This window comes from Pipistrellus kuhlii, unplaced genomic scaffold (genome assembly GCF_014108245.1).
Source record: "Pipistrellus kuhlii isolate mPipKuh1 unplaced genomic scaffold, mPipKuh1.p scaffold_m20_p_7, whole genome shotgun sequence".
In the NCBI taxonomy this organism is placed as follows: Eukaryota; Metazoa; Chordata; class Mammalia; order Chiroptera; family Vespertilionidae; genus Pipistrellus; species Pipistrellus kuhlii.
This window is the reverse complement of record NW_023425573.1, coordinates 69,177,749-69,195,893: the sequence shown is the minus strand read 5'-3', so window position 1 is coordinate 69,195,893 and position 18,145 is coordinate 69,177,749. Positions and strand designations below refer to the sequence as shown.

General features: G+C 39.7%; 1 protein-coding gene across 6 annotated transcripts in view; it reads right to left on the bottom strand.

The window, feature by feature from the left end:
• The window catches only part of NCKAP5 (NCK associated protein 5), a 909,053-nt gene that overhangs the window by 344,153 nt on the left and 546,755 nt on the right, over positions 1-18,145 (bottom strand). The gene's annotated exons all lie outside the window — the stretch shown is intronic.

Below are 18,145 nucleotides of genomic sequence, written 5' to 3'. Positions count from 1 at the left end.
AGGTGCAGCAGACATTGGGGATGAGGTGAGCCTTGAGGACAGAGGGGGAGTCTAGGATATGGGCCACACACTATTTTATGACTTATCCTTTCCCCAAGAAACCACAAACTCTGCTGTTACATGTTGATTTGGGCATTTGGATGGTACAGGATCACATCAGCAGCTTCCTCTCAGTGTAACTACTGCACCCAATGCCAGGGCAGCACGGATGTCTGTACAGACAGCACAGGCCCAGCCCCATCCTGTGATGGCTGTGTTCAGAGAAAGCTAGTGGTGTATGCCCACTGTCTTGGCCAGTGGGAAAGTGAATGAATCTGGTAGGATATTAGTTTCTTATGGTCATTTCTGACCACAAACTAAGTGGCTTAAAACCATAGAAATTTAACTGTGCCTTGAGCTGGAGGCCAGAAGTCCAAATCACGGGGTCAGCAGGGTCACACTCTCCTCATTCTGAGGAAGAATCCATTCCACCTCATATAGTTTCCAGCACCTGCTGGAAGGCCTTGGCCTTGTCCTTAGCCATGTCTCTCTGCTCTGCCTTCACACTGTCTTCTCTGCCTGTCCTCTCTTACTTGTGTCTCTCTTCTAAGGACCTGGGATTGCATTCAGGGCCCACTCAGGCAACAGGATAAGCTGTTCTCCATATGGAGTGTGAGATAACAGAAACAGATGCTGTTCTCTGCCCCAGCTCCTGGCACAGAGCCCCCAAGCCCCTTGCAGTTTCCTACGTAATAACAGCACTAGGAGCACCTCTTGTTCTAATGAGGCGATTTGATGGCTCCCAGATGGAGGCTGGTCACCAGAAAAAGCAAGTCATACTAGAAACTTACATTTCCAGCTCTGCCCCATCCTCCAGAGAGGGGAGAGGGGCTAAGATTGAGGTAGTGACTGACCGTGTCTATGTGAGGAAGTCCATAGAAGACCCAAGAGCACTGGACTTGGAGAGCTGCCAGGAGGGGACCCCTTCACCCCAGGAGGTACCGCAGTCCAGCTTTAGCAGCCCAGCGCCCATTGCCCTTCTTCATGGCCAGGACCCCTGCCCTGGCTCTGGAGGTAATAGCCCCACTACCTTAAGGCTGTTCTCAACTAAGTTCAACTACAGTCTACACACAGAATTACATACAAGGTTTCAGCCTGACCCAGGAGCATGGATACCGAAACTAAGAACACACCATCCCACCATCTGTAAGTAAACATACCAAACTTTCATGTGAGATAACTTTGGACCATGGCACTGAACCAGAGTCAGGCACAGGCACCAGAAAGGATGATATTGGCATGTTCCCTGTACCAGGCAGCCACCAGTGAACTCTAAACACTGGCACTGGTGTAAGGCACAGTTTGCAAGACCAGGAGAGAGTTCAGAGTGCACACTCCTTAAGGAGACTGGTCATGATGAAAAACTATGCCATGGGCAGCTTTGTTTTGATTTTTTGTTTGTTTGTTTTTGCTTAGTTTTTGTAAATGGCAAACTTAAAGGTCTTTTTTTAAATTATTATTTAGTATATTACATATAGTAGCACATGTATCTCATTTTTGTTACCCATTAACCTTCCCCCAGCTTCTCCTACCCACTGTCGCATGCTCTCATCCCACCCCACTCCCCAGTGTCTTGTGTCCATTGTGTTATTTTTAATAAAAATAAAAATAAACCATTAAATTATTTCTAGACAATTTTATCAACATTTAATGAATAGGCTTTAAGAAAAAAAATTAGAACATATCAGTAAAATTCTAAGTGAAAATAACAGAGGAGAGCTGTGTCTCTCTATGACCTGTGTCTTAAGCATATATGGAAAGAAACACAATTCTACTACTTTCCTGAACCATTTACATAGCCTGAGACCATGGATTGAAATCAGGAGGCATGGATTTTGCCTGGGACAGAACACTGTTAAAAAGCAGACACAGGGCTTCTGATTCTGACTCAACAGCACTTCCCAAGTCATCTTGTGGTAGGTAGTGCAGGAACCACACTTGACAAACATATGCATAACAGGACACTATTGCATATTAATGTACATGATCTGAAGTTATGGATCATACATGTTAGCTAGGGGATTTTAAACATATTTTAATTTATTTTAAACATATTCTAATTTGGAGGGACCTTGATTTTATTTTACTCCCTGCAATCACTGCTTTTAAATATTTTATCCCCTTTACTCAGAATTGATACCCAAAATATTCAGAGGAGGGAAATATTAAAGCCTCTTCATTCATTCAGAAGCACACCTAGTTCGTAGAACTAAAAATGAATGAAAGTGTGGTATACTGCTCTCCAACCTTGAATTTTTATGGAATAGAAACCTATGTGGAGCCCTGGTCAGGCGGCTCAGTTGGATGGAACATCTTCCCAGTCACCAAGAGGTTGTGGTTCAATTCCTGGTCAGGGCACACACCTAGGTTGATGGCTCAGTCCCTTGTTGAGACATAAATGGGAGGCAACCAAACGGTGTTTCTCTCTCACATCAATTTCTTTCTCTCTCTCTCTCTCTCTCTCTCTCTCTCTCTCTCTCTCTCTCTCTCTCTTTCTCTCTCTCTTTCACTCTCACGCTCTTCCCCTCTCTAAAATCAATAAAGAAAAACAAAACACATATTCTCTGGTGAGGATTAAAAAAATAAAAATGATTCTCTATTAGAAGGAATAGCTCGTTCTTGAAATGTATAATTCTCCTCAAATATTTAATAAAGATGCATGTATTTGTGAATATCAGCTAACTGAGTGGACTACATCTTTTGGAATCCAGGGCTTGGCATTGTCCATCCTTATGTGCTTATCCTCAGAACATTGCCTTCAACAAGCTATTAAAAAAATAAAAGTTTAATTAATTAATTTGAATAGGAAGTGTATATATTCTTTTTAATATCAGAATAATTGCATACTTCATTATATGGGTATACATGTATGTTTTAAAAATCTATTTAAGTCTACCAATTTGGTTACAGAAAAAGAATGTTTCTAAAATAGTGAGGACAAATAAAAATGTATCCAGGATATTGCCAACCTCTGAAAAATAACGAAGGTTAACAAGGAGGGGCATCTGATCTTGGGCATCCAAATATAACCAGACAGCAACAAAAACAACTTCCTGTGCCAAAGGGGATTGCCTTAGCTACATTGAAATGAGAGGCTTTGGATAGTTGGGCGAGTCTACTTTACACACTCGTGCTACACAGATAACATCGCATGCAATTTCTCTTTTTCTCCAGGTCATACAAAATTAATTAAAATTTATTGAATTTTCTCTGCGCTATTCTTTCAAATTTGGAATAGATAAGAGCTTCAGAATGGCCTGAATGCAATTACAAATGATAACATGATAACTTATGCAACATCCTAAGAATAGTGATGATTTTGTAAATTCCCAAAAGGATATTTGTATATCAGATTCTTTAAAGGAGTGTGAATGCACATTCCACATGTGCTGGCTATCAGATTTTGAAAAGGAGATGCTTTTAACTCTCTCTGACTTGTGTTGGAACTAAAGTTAAGAAAAGAAAAGGAGTGCTGAGGTCTCAGCAAGACAATTCACAAAATCATGACTCTCTCTACAGTAAATCACACACTAGGAAACCACAAAGCCAGTCTGATCATGGGGTTGAATGACTGCCCAGAGATGAAAATAAGAACTGACAATGACTGTTTCTGCTAAAATTCTGATGATGATAGTATTAACAGCAGTAATTTCACCAGTAGTTTTCATTAATTACATTAACTGCAAAAATATTCATATTATATTTTTCCCCTGCTACCTATACATATTCAATAGACAGATATTTTATTTTTAAATATGTTTTTATTTATTTCAGAGAGGAAGGAAAAGGGAGAATGAGATAGAATCATCAATCAATGATGAGAAAATCATTAATTGGCTGCCTACTGCACACCCCCTAGTGGGGATTGAGCTGATTACCTAGGCATGTGCTCTGACTGGAAATCAAACTGTGACCTCCTGGTTCATAGGTCAATGCTCAATCATTGAGTTACACTAGCCAGGCTGAACAGATATTTTAAATGATATATTTGTTTTATATATATATATATATATATATATATATATATATATATATATATATATATATATATGTGTGTGTGTGTGTGTGTGTGTGTGTGTGTGTGTGTGTGTGTGTCTAAAGTGGTCATTAATCTGAGGCATAGGAACTGAAATTGTCTTTCTTATCTGCGTTGAGGTTCAATAGATCCATCTGAGAAAAGGATGCCTTGCTTCATCTGCTAAATGAAGCCCTATAAAATTACATGAGACAAAATATACACCTCAGGAAAGAACCAGCTTAATCAAACATTTGACAATGTACTGAGCAGCAAGCATACACAAGTCCTTTGCTCTGTATTGATTAAAACTGCAAACATTGGCCCAGCTGGTGTGGCTCACTTGTTGACTCAAATGACCCATGAACCAGAGCACAGTTTGATTCCAGGTCAGGCTGTATGCCAGGGTTGTGGGCTAGATGCCCAGTGGGGGGCAGGCAGGAGGCAGCAGACTGATGTTTCTCTTTTATTGATGTTTCTATTTCTCCATTCCTCTTCATTTCTTTCTCTAAAATCAATTTAAAAATATTGGAAAAAAAACCTGCAAATATTGACTCTTCAAAATAGAATGTTCTCAGCTTTATAAGAGATAAATAAACACCTTAATGTAAATTTCTTTGTAAATAAGGGAAAAAACTTAGTCTTTTCCTAATAAAATTCTTATTTAGCATTATTTTTATTGAAGTTTAAATTCTGTAAATGACAAACACAATAAAGAATATCAGTATGCACCAATGAGTTGCCTCTTGTTTTAATGATATGACTGTCAATTTGATCAAAACATCATCTGATCATTAAATCCAGTCAATTTTTATTATGTAAGTACTGACTGATTTTATTATAAATCTAAATTTATAGCAAGGTGTTTTTTCCACTGATTTTCAAGTTTCCATATGTATTCAACAGCTCTAAGACAATAAAGAAATAAGGTATGGAAAGCTGCTAGCCCCATATGTGGCAAACAGAGTGAGCATTTAGTAATTGCCTGGTGTGCCACTAATGTCTACTGCTATGGAATGGAATGGAAGTGTCAGTGTGGGAGGAGGTAATGCAGTCAAATTGTAGATTTCTTTCTGAGTCAACACAATAATTGATTTGAGATGTTCTTGCAGAAGAAAGGTGAATGAATGCTAATATAATTTTTTTTCATGAAGCCAAATCATTTTTTTTAGTGAAGGATAAGTATATACAATTCTGTAAAATACCTCTGCTGCTCATTAGACCTGACAAACATACACTTCTTTTGAAATTGCTTCTATCTTAGCATGCTAAATTTTGATGTATAATAGGAAGAGTGTAGTTACCCTGTGAACTAATCTAAATACTGTGTGTGTACATGTGTGCACAAATATGTGCCTTCTCTAAATTTCATAATTAAGGGTTCATAGTAATTAAAAAATCTTAGAGATTCAACCAAGTTGGGATGACATTTTAAAGTTATTATTTAACTGCAATAACATAGGTAAATAAAAACCAGCATTCATTTTAGGGTGACCTAGTCTACCTATTTCATCTTAATGTCATTATTCTTTTGTATTGGAGAGAACCTTGACTTCATAAAGATAAAAATAATTTTATAGACTCATCAAATATGTCAAAAAAGTCTAAAGAATTACATTTGGTATGTTCAAGGTTGATTTTTTTAAAAAAATAAAAAGAATACAAAGTAAGATTATAGTCATTTGCATGACTATTTTTTCTTATTTTTGTATCCTAGATGCTCTGGCATAGGAGTCCTTGTTGACCCATGGGAGACTGCCCTCCCAGGGGTGAACAATGCTTGTAGAGAGCAAACTACTACCCCTGGAGTAAGTGTGGTTTTCATATGCACATCAACCAAAGCATGTCCCATGCTTCAGAGCACCTCCTCTCTCTGGTTCTTACACTTCAAAAAGCAAGGTTCCTGTGCCCTGATGGCCCAGGGCTAGGACCAGGCAAACAGACACAGCTCCCCCAGCACAGCTCCCTGTGGACCTCACCCTGCTTACACTGCCTTGCCTTTCCTGAGGAAATTCCAGTGAAACCTCCTGCCCACCTATTCTCTCTTATTGTGCCTCACAACTAAGCTCGGTGCTGCCTCATGCCCCTTGCCCAGCAGGCCATACCTCCTGTTTCTAGGGATCTCTGAGCACAGAAAGGCTTTCTTTCAAGACTCTCACCTCCGGTCCAGCATGTCTTACCATTAAAGCAACCCTCCAGGCACATTCTATAACACCATTTAATTATGTAATTAAGTATAACATCATTTGAGGAGCACAAATGTTGGAAGTGAGAGACACAATGCTCTTACATCAAAAAAAGACCTGTGGGGATTCCGTGGTGGGCCCAGATTCAAGCAGTGAGCATCAGGAGGGACTGTGAGGGAGCCTGGGACCAGCCTCCACAGTAACTGTGTGAAAAGGCTGGCCTTCCCGTGGGTGGGCTTTCCCCCTTGAGGTCCACTGGGATTGGACAGAGAATCCTAGAGCCCGGTTAGTGTTTCTGCTTTGGGCTTAACGTTTTATGTCACACATTAGCAGATGAAAAAGAGTTAGAACAGTTTGCTATAGAACTAATTTAACTTTTGGCAGAGAAATAGACTAGAAGAGTTTAAAAAGGCCCATTTAATTAGTGCTGCATTTCTACTCTCCTGTTTACCCATTCCATAACCAACTCTGGCTTCTTTATGAATGAATAAATGTGATATTGTATCAAACCCTTCCTTAAACTTCTCTAACATTTATAGACTAAAATATAATTTAACACAGATAAAATATGTCTGAAATTATCTAATTGCTGCACAATAAATAACATCCTATACTCAGAAAGACTGTTAACTATCCACATGATGCCTAGCTCAGAGTGGATACCTAAAGAAATGATGCTCCTACTTCTCTTATAAATCTTTGAGGCCAAGGACATTATTTCATATTTCATTTGTCTGTGTATATCCTTGAATTCTTTCCAAGTTAGTTCTGAGCACACAACTTAGAATTCTGTGATAGTCTTTTTTTAAAATATATTTTTTATTGATTTCAGAGAGGAAGGAAGAAGGAGAGAGAGAAAGAGAAACATCAATGATGAGAGAGAATCATTGATCAGTCTGCACGCCCCTCACCAGGGATCAAACCCACAACCTGGGCATATGCCTTTGACTGGAATGGATCCCGGGACCCTTCAGTCCACAAGCCGATGCTCCATCCACTGAGCCAAACAAGCTAGGGCTGTGATAGTCTTTATGATTGGCTGGAAGATAGACTGACTCAGTGATTCCTACATTAGTATGCTTGAAATAATACATAAAGATGTGGTCCTGTCCAAATGGATTATTAAATCTCATTAAGGATTGCAAAACTATTTAAAAGCAAGTCCAGGAACCCCACACACATATGAAAACTTGGTATTTGACAGACTGCCACTGCAGACCCATAAGAGGAAGATAGGCCACTCAATAGATAGTCCTAAGAATCATTCATCCCTAATTACATATTACCTCATCTCAGCCATAAGCATCAATATTTAGAACGTAAGATAATATATTTATGAATGTGGGGTAGAAAACCTTCCTTAAACAGGACCCTACGAGTACAAATCAAGAATAAAATTCTAACAAAAACAACCACATTAAAATAAAATATTTCATTCATCAAAAAATATATAAATAAAAGTTGGAAAAGATAGGCCACACAGTAAAATAAGGCATTTTCCATGTAGATAGTCAGGAAACGACTGGTGTTCCCTGCAACTATGAGAAGAAGACACCCCACCCAATGGGAATGTAAGCCAAGCACATGAACAGGGACTTCACAAAGAGGACATTGTATACATGGGCCATAACTGCAAAAGGATGCTCAGTCCCACTGGTAATGGGCACTTTCAAATTAAACCCACCGTGAATATTATTTCACAGACATAAGATTACCACCCAAAAATAATTAAGTCTGGCAAAATCACAACTTGGCAGGATGTGAGCTCTGGGAAGTTAAAGCACTCCCAGTGGAGTCTAAATTGATGTAACCGTTCTGCACAGAATTGGCAAGATCTGGTTAGGTAGGGAATGAGCATGCTGAACACCCCAGCAATTTCACGCCTACCTGTTTCCATGCCCCTGGAGAAGCTCTTGCACATCTGCTCAAGAAAACTCACAGCAGCACTTCTGTAAGAGCCGCAAAGATAATCTGAATAATTGGGACTCATCCATATGAAAGAAAATTACTCAGCAGAAGAAATAAGTGGGTACACCACACAAACAAAATATTAAACCAAAAATGGGAGTTGCTGAATACATAGAGTATGTTACCACTTTTATAATGTTTTATTAAAAAACTGATAAGAACAGATACTATATTTGAGCTTAGTGGAAAGACCATTTATTTATCTGTTCAATTATTTATATCAGTATGGATTCATGGATATGGATATTCATTTTATCCTATAGGCTACAATCCAATATTGTCATTTATTTATTGCTGCAATTGATGGAGATTTTACCACGAGGAGCTCCTTCAAGTCGGCTCCTGTTTCCAATCAATTCAGCACATCAGGTTTTAAAGGCTCCCTTACTTCCTGGTTCCACAACAGAGTGTAGACTCTTTTTGTATTTTCTGCCTCAAATCTAAAATCAATTATTTTTCCAACAGACCCTAATACCCTTTGTTGGAAAAATGGTGTTTAGAAACCAAGATCCAGACTATAGTCTGTCCACTGTTTCCTGGGTATCATAGTTTCTAGGCCCTTCCAGCACACAGAGCGAGGTTCCATTCCAGTTAGGGGTATGTACATTGGTTGCAGGCACATCCCCAGTAGGGGCTGTGCAGGAGGCAACTGATTGATGTTTCTCTCTCATCGATGTTTCTAACTCTCCCTCCCTCTCCTTTCCTTTCTGTAAAACAATCAATAAAATATATTAAGGGAAAAAAGTAAAGGCTCTCCAATGGAATTTTACATGTTATTGGAGAGAAGCTACCCAACTCCTTAGAAGTTATTCAAAATTACATAGAGCAACTGGCAAATATTTGTATATTATTTACTTGATTTCAGTTAAAAAAAAAAAAAAAAAAAGAGGATTTCTGGAATTAAAAGTATCAGTGTGAGTTTTCTCCAGAGGGGCGGAGCCTGGAGGGTTGGGAGAATGTGCTGCTCATTTTGTTGGACTTGGTGTCACCCAGCACCCTTATACCTGTCTAGCCTGTTGTTGGCTCCATCTCCACAATCCAAGGAAATTGATGTTAGCTTATGACAATAATTCCTGCCAAAGAAAACTTTCAGAGTGGTTTGCCCTTTTCCCTCGTTGGTACGGAAATGAACTTAAAGTGCAATATCATGCACTTGTCTGCAGTAAATTCAATTACCTTTGTTTCTGGCTACTTCAGCTGGCCATAATGATTGCAAATTGCACCCTGCCCTCATCTTCCAGGCTAATGTTCATGCCTGCAATGTAAACTTGATGGGTATGCCTTGTTTTTAACAATCCAAAGTTCTTTATTAAGGACCCAATTATAAACAGTGCTGTGTTGGGCATTTTTAAAAACCTCTCTACAAATGGTCTCAGTAGCCCACTGCACTCTGCTCCATGAGATTCAGTCCCTGCTCATGTCCAAACCATTGCTTTCTCATTGCTTTTCATATTCATTGGGCTGCCAAAACTGAATGTGGATCTTACAATTTTCCTGTGAAGTGAATTCAATCCATGTACATTTGAAAGGACAATGCACAAAGGTGTCCTGGATTATGCACTCTCAACATATCTTTTCTATGGCTAACTGAAATGAGAGCCATACAAAAATATTTGGTATCACTTTTCAAAATAATTATTTTGACTTTAAACATAAAACAACTCACCTATCCACCCTCTTCCTTTCAATTGCCAGCATAATAATGATGTAATTGCCGTTATAATTACAAAGGACTTCAACTCAATTTAATTTCAATTATTTAAAATTTGTAAACACTCCAGGAAAACCTCATTAAGCTGGCTGAGCCAACTTGTTTGCAAGAGGGACTAAGGAGTAAGCATTTACAATTATTCACATTACACCATCCATTCACTCAAACTAACCATTCTGATTAACCAGTAATCACACTCCTTTGAAGTGAGCAGCTCTGGCAAAGGTTGTCACAGCTTTTTTTTTTTTTTTTAAATGATTTGAAAGCTGCACACATAAATGAACACACATTGAAAAACTGCCAGAACTTTGGCCTGCATGCACATTGGAGAATAAACAGAAAGGTCCTAGAAAAATGCATGCATTTAAAAACATTTATTTGCAAAACTGATGATTCAGGATTAAATCTCTTTACTACAAGATTACTAATTTGTATTCAGACATTAAAAGGAAGATGAGCCTGGCCAGCATGGCTCAGTAGTTGAGCATGGTTCGATTCCAGGTCAGGGCACATGCTGAAGTTACAGGCTTGATCCCCAGTGTGGGGAGTGCAGGAGGCAGCCGATCAATGAGACACTCTTATCATTAATGTTTCTATTTCTCTCTCCTTCTCTATTCCTCTCTGAAATTAATAAGAATATATTTTATAAAAATATAAAATATCACAATTTGTGACAAGATGAATATTGAGGGTATTATGCTAAGTGAAATGTGTCAGATGGAAAAGGACAAAAACAGCATGATTTTATCATATATGTAATATAAAACAAAAAGTAAAAAACAAACTAACAAAACAAAAATTCATAGTTATGACAATAAAATGGTGGTTAGGAGAGAAGAAGAAAGATGTGCGAGGGCAGATTGGATAGAAGGAGTCAAATATATGGTGATGGAAAGAAATTAAACTTTTGGTGATTGATACCATTGTAATTGGCTACTTATTAATAACAGGAAAGGGAAGGCCCATGTTTATAGGCATGGCATTTGGACAGCTTCCCCAGGAAGCTGCAGCTTTACATTCCCCAGGGATCCATGGGTCTATTCCTGCAGAGCCTGGGGAAAGGGCCTGGACATGGAGGAGGATGGGTGCATGCCCCGGGAAGTTGCAGTGATGTCAAGAAGGTACTCGCTTGTCAGTCACACTTGGGAACTGATCATTGGCCAGAATAGGCATAGTCATTGCAAGGGTACACACTCTGGGCTATTTAATCCCCTAAACAAAAGCATTCACTCTCTTAATTCTTTTTCTGGTGTTGTACTTGACTCCTGGCTTGGGGGCTCTCTCACTCCTGCTTCCTGGCATTCGCCCGCATGGCCCAGAGCTCTGTAGACCGCTCACACAGTGGACTAATGGACTGAAACTAGCCTGATGCTGAACTGGGCTGGGCTGCAACATGGAAAAGAAACTCTGGACACTGGCTTTGCTTCTATTTTTACTGAAAACCCGGCTACACTTCTTCTATGACTTGAATGGGACTTTGGAAACACAGAGATGTAATTCCATGTAAATAAAAAGCATTGATCCTCCCATGTGAGTCTCAGAAAATTCATATTTTCTAAATAACATAAGGACCCCACCTCAGCATCCAGTAAAGAAAAGGACACCATGATTTTCCCAATAACATGACCACACAACAGAGTATAGAGATACTGAATAAGTTGTATACATGAAATTTATATAATGTATTAGCCAATGTTCCCTCAATGGGGACATTGGCTAATAATGAAGAAAAGATTGTGATTTGGACACCTTCCTCAGTCACAGAATTTCATGGTCATAGTGATGTGAGGCTCAGAGTAAGTCAAAGGAAGGTGAACCTGAGACCTGGCAGAAGGTATTTATTCAGAATAAAAGTGCCCTATGGTGGAGCCAGAGAAAGACTTGGGGACCACTGGCACAGATGTAACCTAGGACACATGTTCTATCCTCTCTAAGTCTAGCTCCTTAAAATATTCCAAACATGCACAGCTATCTCACAGGGCTTTGGGGAGGAATAGAGGTGCCAGAATACAGGAGCCATGTAACACATGTAGTTCCTAGTGCTAAAAGGCTAAAGCATAGGGACAACATTCCAATCCCTAGTCCACAGCTACTAACATTCTGGCAATCAAAGTCTGAATATATTATAGCAAAAAAATGGAAGTTTTCAGAATCCATCATCATTGGTTTATTTACTTATGAGAAGTATAACCCTATATAATAAAAGGCTAATGTGCAAATTGTCTCCTCTACCAGGAGTTCGACCAGTGGCCACTCCCCCCAGCTGGCTCCCACCCATGCATGAATCTGTGCACCGGGCCTCTAGTAACTAGTACATACTAGTAAAGGCTCCATGTATCACACAAAGGCCACATGTAGCTAATTTGCAGGAATAATACATCTCATCTTCTCATATATTACCTTTCTTCTACTACTGAAATTTTACCACTTCTACCAGAGACTTCCTTAGAAACAGGAAAATAACAATAATCGTTATTATTACCTTTGCAAGGGGTTTTCACATTTCCCAAATGATGTTAAGATGCATTGTTTCAGCTTGTCCTTACAACTACCAATAGATTTTGAGCACAGGCAGATTTTATGCAGTACACCTAAGCAATGAGTGGTCATGGGATGTAAGTGGTGGGAAGCCTAACTGGATTGTTTTACTTCCTTCTGTCTGGAATAACTGACATAGTACATCATGGCTTGGCCTTTCTCTTCCCTGTTGGAAACCCTCATCCAACTCAGCTCTCTCACCAAGCCTTATGCTGGTTCCAGGACTCCAGGATGCCTTGGTCAGTCCTAAGTTATCTTTCAATATCCAACTCAAGGAAACCTTACCCATGAACACTTTTGGAATAACAATCAATCCCAATGCCTGAACTAGTGCTAAAGATAAAATGCATACAGATATGAAATTGGATCCAAGAAGTTGCAATAGAATGGAGAAAAAAGTAATATTCATAAGTAGGTTACTGTCAACTCAGTTCACTGTGCTAAGACCTAACAAGAAAAGGCAGATCATCATATATTCCATTAAGTTGAGGTGGGGGTGGATTCACCTATAGTGTTGAGCTTTCCATGACCTTTCCTGTCTCTGACTTCCCTTGCTCTTACTCAGCCCCTGATAGGTTTCCTCAGCTTCTCCAATGTTCTTACAGATCTTCAGCTGGAGTGTAAGCCACCTGAGGGAGAGACTGGTTTCATTCCTCTTCAGATTCCCACAGCACTTAGCATAGTCTCAATTACAAAACTAGAGCCAGAGAGAAATAGATGAATTGGTTGTGTGGAAAAGAACCAGTGAGAAGAAAGGGGGAAAGGTTAAAGACAGCACTTGGAGACAACAATGTTTTTGAAGGAATAAGAACTGTATCCTGGAAAGAGAAAACGACAGATGGTTTTATGTGAGTTTACCTCAGTAGGAAAAAATGAATAAGTGAGCAACCTTTGCACCATTTAAAATCTGCATCCCACTAGCTAATATAAAGTAATCTGTCCTATTTGTAAAATGAAACCCATGCAAAGATAATAACACACTTTGTACTAAATCTATCTGGAGAAGGAAAAACCAAATTTTCTCCATTTGCTCAACACATCTTGGAATATAATACACAAAATTGAAATTCAGAGCACATTATCTGTGCTGCTATTTATTTGCAGAAACATTAGTCCAGGGATATTTTTCTACATTTTCATACAGAGAAATATCCCTGAAGAATCATACATACATTCTCAGGGGAATTGGTTTACTCCAAGTCTTCAAGATGTTGACTACATATTTGAGCAATGAACTAAACAAAAGGTCACTTGTATTCTTCATTTATTACCAAACAGCCTTTGATAATTGAAAATATTTGTTAACCTTTCTTTATCTCAGTTTTATCACCAAAATGAAAGATGAATGAAAGTGTTTGCTTTGAAGTAGATGTGTGACTGCACACATTTGTGAGATTCTTTGATATTCTCCCATGACAATGCTATTGGAATCATTAAAACTTAGTGAACCTTGGGAATTTGAATCCTTTAATACACTAAAGGCAAAGTAATCAGATTAATGATTTTTTTCCCTTGGTTAATCTTATCAAGAATCTGGGCTGTTCAAGATCAGTTGTTTTCCTCTTTGCTATTGCAATAAAAACTGAGTTGAGACTTTGAATAGAGAAATAAAAGCAATCTTACTAATTATTCCCTCTGTGTAGTCCTCTGAAAGTACAGCTGATCCAGGGTTAAACTTGTTCTTTAACTAATTAAACTTTTCCTTTAATTAAGCAGCCCTAATGACCTTACATTTTAGAGACTGGCTTCACTACAATAAAAATAAATTTCCTATATTTATCACAGAGTTGGTGAGAGATGACCAAAAAGCTCTTAAGAAATTACTTTTAGCATATGAAACCTTTAGTTAAAGGGTGGTTAGTAAAGAAAGTGGAAGAAAATTGGGCTGGAACAATTCCTGTGCTGAACTGTTCAATCAAAACCCAGCTTTAGGATGGCTTAAATGCATCAACAGGTCTAGGGCCCTGTGAGTCCTGGGGATCATGGAGGGAATGCCCAAACAGGTCTGTGCAAGTCCTTACTCCTTGCACCTCCAAGCATTAAAAGGGACTGAATGAATTGATTACATCCCATGACAAAATTGTCATTATTATTTTATGTGAATTTGGTTGGCTGGCCACAGTGGATGTCATAGGGACCAGTCTTTATGGTCGTTATGGATGTTACAGCCACTGGCGCGCGCTCTCTCTCTCTCTCTCTCTCTCTCTCTCTCTCTCTCTCTCTCTCTTTCTCTCTCTCTCTCTCTATATATATATATATATATATATAATATCCATAACAACCATAAAGACCGGTCCCTATGACATCCACTGTGGCCAGCCAACCAAACTGGCCCAATAAGGGGGTGGGGCTAGCAGCAAACTTTGCAGCCCCTCCCCCCTGCCAACCTGTCCCTGATCAAACTCTCCCACCCCAATAAAGAGCTGGCCACCTGTCAAACACCCCCTCCCTTCCCCTGGCCAGCCCTGCCCCCAATCAGTCCGCCTCACCATGATAGGCCCATAGCCCTTTCCCCCAGATGGCCCACCCCTGATGCCCCACCACCCCAATAGGGGGCCAGGCTGGCTGGCCAACCTCCTGCAGTCTCTCCTCCTGGCCACCCCATCCCTAATCACACCCCCCACCTACCCAATAGGGGGTGAGCCTGGTCAGCCAACCTCCTGCAACTCCTTCCTGTGGCCTCCCACCCCAACAGGGGGCAGGGCTGGCCAGCCAACCATCCATGGTTCCCCCAAAAGCAGCTGGCCACCAACTGGCACCCCCACCCCATTCGGAGTTGGGGCTGGCCAGCCCACCACCCACAGTGCCCCCGATGGCCAACCCCACCCCCAATCAGCACCCAAACCCCAAATGTCTGCAGCCCCTTCCCTTAGCTGAATTGGCCTTGATTGGTCCTGATCTGGGACTGGGCGACCCCCGCTGGCCAACCTCCTGCCATCTCCTGTTTACAATAGGTCCAGCCCCAAACCCCCTTGATTCGAGCTGGTCTGGCTGGACCCCAACTGTGTATGACTTTGTGCACTGGGCCTCTGGTGAATATATAAAAGAACAAGCCCATCTGTTGCCCTGAAATGATTTAATTGTGCTTTAAAATATTCAAATAAATCTCCCCCAAGTTACTACCAAAAATATCGAGCATGGGAACTAAAAATGGTAGTGTCCATTTGCAGAATGCTGTATGGATGAATGAATGTGAGAATAAATTAAATAATAACTTAAGCCCTGGCCAGTGTAGGTCAGTGATAAGAGTGTTTGCCTACACACTGAATGAACTTAGAGGATTGTGCCTGGGTTGGAGGTTCAATCCCCAGACTTGATTAGGGCACATGTGTAGGGCAGCCAGTCTCTCTCTCTTTCTCTCTCTCTCTCTCTCACTGTCTGTCTCCATCTCTCTCTTCTCCTTTTTCCTCCCTTCCACTCTTTCTATAAAGCAATGGGAAAAATATCCTTTGGTCTTCACAAAAAAAAAAAAGAAAAAAAAAAAAAGGGAATAACCCAAGTCAATAAATGGTATTGACCTGATTCAATATCCTCATTTTGTAGATCATTATAAAGGTGAGGTCTAGAAAGATTAAATGAAATACTAAAGCTAATACATGTATTTTTTTCAACAAGCTTTTACTAAAGGCCTACCAGGTGGCAAGGAAGCTGGGCCTATAAAAATAATACTGCTTTTCCCTGTGAGCACATTCTCCCTGGGATATTTCTGACAAAACATTTATCATTGACTTTTGTCAGCTGTATGTTAAATTTCTAGGTTCCTAAGTTAGAAGCTTGGAAAACCTTGCTTCTTATAAAACATTATCTTTATTGTTGAGAGTATTACAGAAGTCTCCCTTTTTCCCTGCATTGAGCCCCTTTTCCCACTTTCACCTTCTCTCCAGGCCATCTCGGCACTATTGTCTGTGTCCATGGATTATGTATATAATATGCACATACATTCTTCAGTTAATCTCTTCCTGTGCCCCTACCCCCACCACTTCCCTCTGAGATGCCACAGGCTGTCCCATAGTTCCATGTCTTTGGGTCTATTTTTTTTTTTTTTTTGGTCAATTTATTCTGTTCATTAGATTCCACACAGAAGTGATATCATGTGATATTCGTCTTTCTCTGACTCATTTATTTTACTTAGCATAATCTTTTCCAGGTCCCTCCATATTGTCTCAAAGGTTAATAGTTCACTTTTATAACTGCATAGTATTCCATTATGTTAATGTACCACAGCTTTTTTTTATCCAGCCATCTACTGCCAGGCACTTGGGCTATTTCCAGATCGTAGCTATGGTCAATAACACCGCTACAAACAAAGGGGCGCATACATTCTTTCTGATCAGTTTTGCAGGCTTCTGAGGAAAGCTTTGGTTTTACTTTTCATCAGTGACAAAATAAACAGATCATTACACCCAGTCAATCTCTTCTGTGATAACCAAAGTAAGATTTCACTCACTAATCAGGAACCGGAAACCAGGCTACAACCACCAGAGCATTCTGCCGCCAAAGTGATGGACAGCAATGGGGACAAATGGTTGGCTTGCCACCTTTCCAGAAAGGGAGATAAAAGTGAAGGCTGGGAATGGGAAAGAAAGTGAAAAATGGAGGATTTGCTATAAAAAGTATTTACATTTTTACCTCAAGGGAAAAATCTGTTTTATTCCTTATATGAATGAACAATTAATGTAAACCATTCAAGGCAAGTATGTTAAGTGAAACCTCTTTAAAAGAATGGAAGAAATGTTGTAGGAAGGCCATGATTAGACAGAATGTCAGGGAGAAATAGAGTAACCCAAATCATAAGACTACCGCTGATGTTTTGTTTTCCCCCTGGGAGGGAGCATGAGAGATGGTGAAGAAAACATTGTTGAAGAAAGAGAAAGGAGGAAAGGGACAAAGCAGTTGTTCTGGAGATAAATATTAGTTCCACATGAGCTAAAACTTTCATGACAAAAGCAACTGCCTGCTGCCCCTGCTTCATTAGGGTGGCTGATAAACCCTCCTCTGCTTCATTCTCTGGAGCAGCTAAGTCCACCAATCCATTCCTTCCTGGGCTACAGTTTTCATGACAAAAAGAACTGTCCAGAAAGGGAGATGCCATCTGCTTAGAGAGAAATGTGACTTCTGACTGAATATTTGCCATCTCCAGTTTAGTTACCCAAGATCCCCAAGAAAATCAGATGCTTTGGTCAAATGGCAAATAGTGACTTGTATTCTAGGAAGCTGCTTGCTACCTTTTTGCCAACTATTCTGATCACAGCTTTTTCAGACTCTTGATTTGACAATCAAATATTTCCCCCTGAAATACAGCTTCACTATGGAAATAAAAATTTATTTAGATAAACGTGCAACCTTAAAAAAATCAAAGGTTTACTTTCTTTACTCTCTAAATCCTATTGTACTGTGCATGGCCTTGCAAACCAGCACTTGTCAAGCCCATTTCCCCGTAAGTCCCACTCCCTTTGGCAGAGTTCCAGTTATTTTCTCAAATCCAAATTGCTTACAGGCTGAGAAAGCCAAAGCAGGCTTTCAAAGCAGGCTCCTGTTCCTGGTGTCTTTCTACAACTTTGGTTTTAGTTACTAAGGAAACACTTATTTGCCACTCTATACTGTAAACCCTTTAATTCCTCCTTCTCCTGATTTTTAAACAATCCATTTAAACTACAGAGCAAAAACTATTCCATAAAACATATAGCT